Source organism: Corvus brachyrhynchos, unplaced genomic scaffold (assembly GCF_000691975.1).
Source record: "Corvus brachyrhynchos isolate BGI_N302 unplaced genomic scaffold, ASM69197v1 scaffold116, whole genome shotgun sequence".
NCBI classification, from domain to species: domain Eukaryota; kingdom Metazoa; phylum Chordata; class Aves; order Passeriformes; family Corvidae; genus Corvus; species Corvus brachyrhynchos.
The window spans coordinates 4,876,715-4,885,813 of record NW_008240221.1 but is presented as its reverse complement, the minus strand read 5'-3'; the positions used below and the strand labels follow the sequence as shown (position 1 = coordinate 4,885,813).

Here is a 9,099-nt window from a genome sequence, read left to right as displayed (position 1 = left end):
ACAACCAACAAAGCAGCAGTTTTTCAAAGCTTATCTGCATTAAGTCCAACAGATTTGCATAGGGACAGGGAAAAAAAGAAAACAACAGCAACCCACAAAAAAACACAAAAAAACCAACCAAGCAAAAAAAACCAAAAACAAAACAACAAAAAAAAACCCCCACAAACCAAAACCAGAGAAACCAAACCTTTCCCATGTACTCCAAAGCTGTAATACCTTGAAACTGGATACATTGATGCAAAGAGAAGAAAATGTTACTGAGTTTAAAATGTTACTTAACAATAACCACTTTCTCCAAGGCCCTTCAAAAATAGTTGAACCATTTTGCCAGCTTAAGAAGAAATTAATAAAAATATCAGCCCAAGGAAAAGAACAAACTTGGAAAATAAACAACCTGAACAGTTTAAACTAGAAGCAACTCAACCAGGGACATATAATGGACAACATATAATGGAAAACTCTATGCAACCACCATCGCTGCCAACTTCACCTGCCTGAAGCCGGGTTCTCCTGGCAGGAGATATGTGAGTAATCCCCTTGATTTCCCAGCTAATCCTTCCCTGTGTAAGCATTGCCGACGTAAGCGCGGCCGGACGCAAGGATGGGGCTGTGGCTCCCCCCGTGCCTCTCCGGCTGCTCTGCCAGGGAGGGCGGTGGCACAGGTGACGGCACCACTCCGCCCAGGAATAGGTGGCAACAGAGCAAGTACCTACTTTAGGCCTCCTCCAAGATTTACAGCCCTCGGGGCTCAGGTTTGGCGAGAGAAAACAGTTTATGGCACTCAACCCCACTTTCATTTTTAACGTGGCTGTCACCTGGTAGCCCCAAGAGCAGCAGGTTTTCCTCTGAGCGGCACTGCCCTGTGTCCTGTGGTGGACAGGCTTTGAGATGAGACCTGCAGCCGTTTCTGAGGCTGCAGTGGCTCGTCTCCAGGATGCCCAGGTTCCAGTGAGGATTGGCAGCTGTGAGTACTGTGTTCTGTTTGGGGTGATCCTCAGATGGGTCTCTTTGTGCTGCTCTGCGCCCTGCTCAGCACGGCTCTGAACGTGTCTGTCCGGAACTGCCTGTGTTGGGAGGCTCAGAGACATTCTGTGGTCGGTGGGTACTTACTTGAGCAGTGCCCGTGGCTGCTGCTCTCTTTGAGCCCTCTAGTACTCTGTGTATTATCGCACAAGAAATTGCATAAACACAGAAAATAGTTCTGTGTTCAACAGTTATTGGGGAACACACAACAAGATCCAAATGAGGTGTTGCTGTCATTTATGCCCAACTTCTTTCTTCAAGAAATGCACCTTTCCAGCATACAAGATGGTTCAATTCAGATAGATGGCCAACCAGAGAAATACCACCAAGATGTCAGATGATCTAGAGTCCTAATGCTTACTAATGAGCAATTCCTAAGTTACAGAAATCCCTGGGGAAATGAAGAAAAATGGATGTAGAAAGCTGACAACTGCTCACAAACAATCTGAGATGAAAAGAGGCTGCAGATTCACTCCTGCAATGCGTTTGTGAGGGCTGCTGCTCCCCTCCCAGATGGGTAATGGAGCCGGTGAAGGGTCTAGAAAATATATCTTATGAGGAGCAGCTGAGGGAGCTGGAGGTGTTCAGCCTGGAGAAAAGGAGGATCACAGGGCACAGGGGACCTTATCACTTCCTGCAACTACCTGAAAGGAGGTTGTAGCCAGGTGGAGGTCGATCTCCAGGATAACAAGTGGTAGGGTAAGAGGAAATGGCCTCAAGCTGTGCTAGGGAAGGTTTAGATTGGATATTAGGAAAAAATTCTTCACACAAAGCATTGTCAAGCACTGGAATGGGCTGCCCTGGGTGGAGTGTTGGAGTCACCATCCCTGGAGATATTTAAAAGATGCGTAGATGTAGCACTTAGGGACATGGTTTAGTGGTGGACTTGGCACTGGTTAGGTTAATTGTTGTACTTCATGATCTTAGAGGTATTTTCTAACATAAATGATCCTCTGATTCTATGAAGGTGTTTGCAAAATTGGTCCCACTGGGTATATCTGGCTTATTGGAAGTTCTCCTTTTGATGGTGTATGTTTGTTAAGCCTGTCTGTAATAATCCTATGATGACCTAGCACAGACCTTCACAAACTTAAATCCACAACCACTCTGGCATCTCACCTTTTGTTTGATTTTCCTTTCTGCTTTTCATTCTGGTTCTGTAGTCAGGAGTACAAAACAAAGAGGAATTAAATTAGATTCATCTGCATCATTCCAACTATGCTGAATTTGAAGATAATGTGTGAAGTTCCTTTTGCTGTCTGGGGTTTAATCATCAAGAGATTAGATGGAAACGAAGGTATTTGAGGTGTGTGGCTTTTTAAATTTCTTCCGTAATAATGTGAGCTTCATAAGGCTATTGCTAATCTTGAATTACTATCTGGCTTCCTGTGGTTTGCCATGATTAACTGGAGGAAGAGAATAAAGTGGTATTTACCTTTTTTGAGCAGTTTATCGACTTGACCTGGCCAGCCCAGCACCAAAAAACAAAGGAAGAATTAAGTATTCAGGCCACTGTTTCCCCACTGGTTTTCTGATATCTGTCTAGATTGTTGTGATGGAAAGTGCTGGTGGGGTCCTTGAAGGTGACCAATTGCTCCAGACGAGTCCAGGCCAGGTGTCTGGCAAGGAGATTGCTGTGGGTCAGGCTGGCTCTGATCTGACTCTCCCAGAAGAGCCAGGACTTGCCTCCTCTGCAAGCAGTGACAGCAAAAGCACACCTTCTGGCTTTGAGCTGGGCCATGGTCATCCTGGTCATCCCCACACTGTCATCCTGGAGGCACATGGCCCTTCCCCAGGGAAGCTGGTGGCCAGCAATTTTGCCTGAGAAGGAGCTCCTGCCTGGCCAGGCCATTTGCAGAACAGCCCTGCAGGAGAGAGTGGAGGAGCACCCCTGAGACCCCCTCCATCGCTGAGGTTCCTCACAATGTACATTTGATGAAGAAGAAAGCAATGTTTCAAAAAACAATGTAATTTTTTTTTTTTAAATCCTCTTTTAATCTTGTTTTTGGAAATCCCTCAATGAGGGATCACTTTAGGGAAATTCAAATGAGAACAGTAATGGAGACATGAGCCAGTATTATTTGCCTTTGATAAAACCAAGGTGGTTGGCAGGTGCTTGGGGAAATAAGAGGGAAAATTATGTATCAGAACTATATTCTTTGTTAAATTTTGAATTCCAGTGATAAACCTCTGGATGCTCATCTATAAAGCCTCCTATTTTTGCTACCAGATGCTGGGGCTTGAACCTTGGACTGCATTGGTTTAACCCCTCTTTGCGCTCCTTTGCATTTCCAAGTCAGACTAACCAGGCAAACAGAACTCGGGAAATTCCAGCTGCATCCATGGTTCTTATGGGCAAGCAGCATCACCTGAACAGACAGACCTAGTATTTAATGTACTACCAAACCAAATATGCCAAGGGGTTTTGCCAGTCATCTGGATCACAGAAACTGGAAGTGAAAAAGAGCAGGTAGACTTTTACAATGCATTTTCCTGCCAAAGCAAGATTGCTCCCTGCAGTATTTTCTAGTGTACTTCCCTGGCCTGTTTTAGATGACCTTGTAAGATGGGGAGAGGCAGGAGGAGGGAATCTGCTAGCTACCTCCAAAGGCTCTTTGTCTACTTTGAATAATGTAACATAGAGCAAGGGAAAATGAGTGTTCAGAGAATGTAGCTACAACACAATATTTAATGTAATTTTTGCATGTTTTTCATCTCCAACCTGCTTGCTATGCCTGCCACTGTGCCAGTAACATCAGATAGATGAAAAAAGAAAGTAACAAAAATAGTGTAAATAGTCCACCTTTTCATGATTGCTCTTCTTTCTCTTAGCAGGAGATTGTCTTGGGTGCTTTCTTCCCCTGTGAGGAAAAAGAAATGGTAAGAGCTGCAATGATTGGCAGCAAGCCTGAGAACAGCAGATGTGAGCCTATACAGCTGGACAAATACAAAAATGTACTTTCTACCTACATTTGTATTAAAGTTGCCCCAGGGATACCCCAGTGCCTACAGGGGGGCCTTAATATTTGAACAGCCAAAGCCATCAGGCACATTTACATATATGAGAACACTTGGTATCCTTTTCAAAGTCAAAAGGAGCAACAATTAAAGCAACATAAAGGAAAATTGGCTGCGTGGTTTTTCTCTCCCATAATAGAAAGACTGAGGGTGGAGATATTAAAAAAAAATTAGGCTTGACAGAGGTGAAGAATTTATGAATTAAACTGACACGTTTTCATTTCATTTACTGTTGTCTACCCATTTATTACATGGAAACCTAAAAAGGACCTGATTTTGCTTCCCAGGCTGCAGTTGCTATGTCAGATGCTAAAGTTAGGTGTTTTAGACAAGATTTTTATATTAAAGTTTCTTACGCAAAAAGAGAAAGACTTTGCTAAATAAGGAAAATTTAAAAGCCTCATTTCTCTCTATGGTGCTTTGCTATAGTTTTTCACTCTGGGGTTTGCTACGACATTTGCTGAGATTCATCATCAAACAATATTTGGGGCCAGGGGCATTTTTAGCTGTATCTATTAGCAAAAAAATGGAATTTCTTACACTCTATAGCCTGCTCATGATTATTTCCAGTTGCATCTACCAATAACCCTCTTGTTCCACAGGATCTCTGCACAAGGATATCCACCATCAGGGCAGAGCAGCAGGGCCTTGGGTGTCTGCCTGTGATCCCGTGGCATTCCCACCTGGGCTTGGCATTCCCATCCAGGTTATTTCCTCATGCTGGCAGCAGCAGCAATTTCAAAACACAAAATGATATGTCTAATTTGTCTGAGCAGAAAATAACAGAGAGCCCTTGAAACGGATGAGTTCCCACAGAGAGAAGTAGCCATTGAAGAACTCGTTTCTGTGAGATATAACAGAGTGAACTCTGGTTTTGTGGTTCAACATGGCAAATTTATGCTGAGAACAGGGGAAAAGAGTAAGAAGACTCAAGTGTTTCAGTGCAGCAGAAAATATCAATGCTGTTACTTGTTTCTATTCTGAAACATGACAGGAGAATGCAAAAGTCAGAAAATCAGTATGAAAAAAATACTGGTGTGCCTAAATGAAAATCAGTTTTTGCCTTGCAAAGCTTTTGTAATGCCAAGTGTTTTTGTTCAATAAGGGCAATGAAAAATAATATTCTAAGCCTGGTATACCCCCACAGCAACTTTCGGTTTTGCTTAGACCACTTTTTTTCATACGGCTGAACAAAAGAGAAAGATAAAGAAATCTGACAGTGCTTCCTGGGATGTTGGAGCCAACAAGATGATACTGTAGTGCTCTTGCAGCCTGCATGCTCTGGGATGCCTTCCAGAGCCCTGCAAAAGCCAGGGTACTCCACACACTGGCATCAGGATGCTGCTTCCCCAGCAGCCTGGGGTTAAGGGACTTTGCACCGTGTTTGCGTTTCTCATCCAGGGCTCAAACCTTACTGCTGGGACACCCACATCCCCATACCGCTCTCATCTGCATGAAAACACCCTGAAATACTTTTTATTGAAATTAATTTCCATCCTTAAAGTGGACTTATAGAAATATGGGGACACTTTTCAGCAGGGCCTGTTGCAGTAGGAGTTGGGGTAATGGTTTTAAACTAAGAGAGGGCATGTTCAGACTAGATACAAGGAAAACATGTTTTACAGCAAGAATGGTGAAACACTGGAATATCCACCAGAGAGCTGGTGGATGCCCCATCCCAATAAACTTTCAAGGGCAGGTTGAATGGGGCTCTGAGCAACCTGAGCTAGTTGAAGATGTCCCTGCTTATTGCAGAGGATTTGATTAGATGACTTTTAAAGGTCCCTTCCAAACCAAATCAATCTGTGGTTCTTTGAAAACAGAGTGCCTCATAAAGCAGCATTTCCCATAGGATTGAGGTCTTCTGCTCAGTACCTGAAGGCACAGCCATGTGTCTCATTCAGTGCAATTTGGAGGAAGTCAGTTTAATTTTGGCACTGGCAGTGGAGCACTCTTGTATTGCTCCTGTTGGTAATTAAGAGAAAGCAAATCACAGGGGAGGACACTAAAAGTATTAATTAACAACATTTTCAATGAGAAAAAAGTTAGTAATTTTGGAAAGGCTGCTTTATGCCTGAAGAAAATACTTAAATAGTGTAATCACTCTGTTGGACATTTGACAAATGCACACTAATAAGTAAATGGGGATATTGATTATGCATTTAGATAATCACCAGATCCTCCATGCTCTTGCAGGCATGTCCCAATTCTCTTGCCTCAAGCTTTGACTTCAAGTAGTGAAAAACACACCTAATTCCAAGCACGCAGACAACCATGGTCACTCACTGGCCTGAAAAATCCATGTGTGTTTCTCATAAACTGGAGCACCCAACATGCGATCCCACAAAGCCACAGGGGCCAGTTTGTGGCAGGCACACCGGGGAGCAGATCCCCTGACTGTGGCTGCTCACCCAGTGGGATATCACAGCCAAGTGTAGAGGACTCCTGCTGGAATGGCAGGAGTCCTCCCCAGGGCAGGCTGCTTTCCAGCCTTGCCAAGCATCCTGCGCTACCTTTGCCACAGCACTACCAAAACACACACTTTTTTTATAAAACCAACAGAGAGAGGGGCAGTAACTTTGCAGCTAAAAAGGCTCACAGTTTCCATGGATGTTTGATCACCTTTTATCACAACACAAACCATGAGGCAATTTGCTTCAAGCAGAGGACATATTCTCTTCTCCAAGCAGACAATAATCCAATAAAAGAGCCCACTAGCAGGATCCTGGACAATGTGTGACACTGTGTTATTATCAGCATCCCATTGGTGTTCTGGCAAGGTATGGCCACACTCAGCTGATCCTCCTGACAGCGTTCAAAGGCACAGCTTATCTGAGCCACAGCAACTCGTCTGAGCTCAGATTGCCATGCAAATACCACCAGATTTTTTATATTATCATGATACCAGGTGTCCTGTTTTATATCAAGTTATATCCAGGCAACTTAGAGAAATTCAGTTACTTACTCCATGCTGGTGGTATCTGAGCAAAATTTATTCTGACAGAGGTTTTAGGTACGTGCCTTTATGCTGACAGAGACTGAGAAAGAGTAAAGAGCACTCAATGATTTTCTAAACCAGATGTATTCCTAAAAATGCTGGACTGGGTTACTTCCATGTAAGAGTTTCAGCACTGATTAATTAAAGTACAGTTTGGCTTCAACCTTGCAAACAGCATGTTTCTGCCCTTCCACACCTGGACTCCCAAGAATGAAAAAACGGCTGCTTTTCTTTGAGATCCTGTCAGGAACAACCAGCCTTTAATGGCACTTAAATTTAATTTTTGGTAACAAAAAGATAGGTAAACAAATTACACTGGCAGGGACAGAAAGCAAAAGTAGGGACTCTGGAGTTTTTGGGGTCTTTCCAGTGTCTTCCTTTCCTGGCTTCTGCTAATTGTTTTTCTTTCACACTGACAATGCATTTTTCCATTGGAAAAAAGGCTGCTTCTTTTGAGTCATCACTGCAGGAAATCCCCTGTTCTAGTAGGGTTCCCTCTGCCAGGCATTGGTGGCCACTGGCAGCCACCCCTTCCTCAGGGCAGGTCCTATCTCGCAGTGGTGGCATTGAAATAAAAACACAGACACCCTATTAATAGCGAAACTGTAGACAATTCCAGATGTGGAATTTGGTTTCTGAAATTACAGATCCAACCAAGCCAGTCCTGAACCAGTAAAATTCAGTTGTGTTTCTTCTGACTCATAACTGTTTTTTCAGAGAGGTCTTTAGCAAAATTTCTTCAGCAATTCCTCTGTTGTTGCCTGACTCACACTGAAACACCAAAATCATTATTAAAGTGAAATCGTAGCAAAGGGGGTGTGAATATGTGGCGTTTATCAGTTCAAAATGCTTTAAAAACCATATTTTGCTATGAAGCGTGCTTTGTCCAATAATTAAATACTGTCTTATTTACAAAAGCAAACAAAAATCTGTCATATACGGCTCAGAGGAAGTTTAGCACTTAGGGAAAAAAAATCAAATTTAAGGTTAATTTATTCTTCAATAAACCTTCATTTATCCTTCTGGCACATGTGTAATATTTGTGTTCAGCATCCCACCTGCTTTCAGTCTGAAGCCCCATCCATGACAGCAGGAAAGAGGATGCTCAGTGTGAAGTATGAGCTGTTCAGATGTCCCAGGATGAGCAGCAGTACAAAGTACACAACTGTGAGCAGTGACTCCTGATCATGGGAGCAGAAATACATGCAGGGGTGGGGGCAGATGTGTCCTCACAGTCCCCCTGACAGTGCAAAGGGATGGGAGAGGAGTCAGGCTGGTTGGCAAGTCACTGAAGCCTCCACTCCTGAGGAAAAACTCCAAACCTGCTGTGGTTTGCTTCTGTCAAAGGGTGATCTGCTGCAGGAGGATTTGTGGTATCGTGTGGGTGTCAGTCCACCACCCTCACTGTGGGTTTGCAGAGTGGAAGCAACAACCCTTTGCCTGACGGAACACTGTGCCTGGGAATGGCCTGGCCCCCAGCTACAGTGGGAGCCCCACTAACCCACCCTGGCCTTAGCAGTTCCATAAAGCTCAGAGGCCTGTGAAAGTGGACCTCAAAGGTGGCTTTTGGTGGGAAAAAGCGTTGCAACAGTGATTTGTTTGCTTTTTGAATTAAAACTCAAACTGTTGCTGCAAATCAATGGACTAAAAACATCCCCCCACGTCTGGGAGCTCATATTTACCTTCTTACCAGCTCTGCAGATACTTAATTTGAATGTTGCTTCATCTCCTGTCTCCCTCATGTATCATCACTAATTAAAGTACACACTCTGCACTTACCCAAAGGAGGATGTGGGAGGCAGAAGAGGCTCAATCTCATTTGCTGCTGCTGCTGTATTGCCTCTGCAGAGCCAAATGCAGGGGAACCAGGGTCCTACTCAGAGCCTGGCAGCTGCAGCACAGACCTTTCCCTTCACTGCTCTGTGTAATGGAAATCCCCAGTGCATGAGTGGCCTTTCCAGGGGAAAGGCTTCAGTGAAAGAAGGGGCTGTAACTCCCTGGGAAGGTGGGGTGAGCCTGGTGAGGGCAGGAGCAACACCTCAATGTGGATATCTTCCCCC

General features: G+C 44.0%; 1 long non-coding RNA gene across 2 annotated transcripts in view; it reads left to right on the top strand.

The window, feature by feature from the left end:
- The first annotated feature begins 6 nt into the window (after window positions 1–6).
- LOC108449288 overlaps window positions 7–9,099 on the top strand; it is an 11,907-nt gene continuing 2,814 nt past the window's right edge. Inside the window, exons 1-4 of one of the 2 annotated variants that reach the window (XR_001865438.1) lie at window positions 7–524; window positions 2,187–2,329; window positions 3,859–3,903; window positions 4,644–9,099. The exon at window positions 4,644–9,099 is cut by the window's right edge and continues 2,814 nt beyond it. This is a non-coding gene — a long non-coding RNA (uncharacterized LOC108449288). Of the gene's footprint in view, window positions 525–1,855; window positions 2,330–3,858; window positions 3,904–4,643 lie in introns of those variants that run through there. The other variant, XR_001865437.1, reaches the window with a different exon arrangement.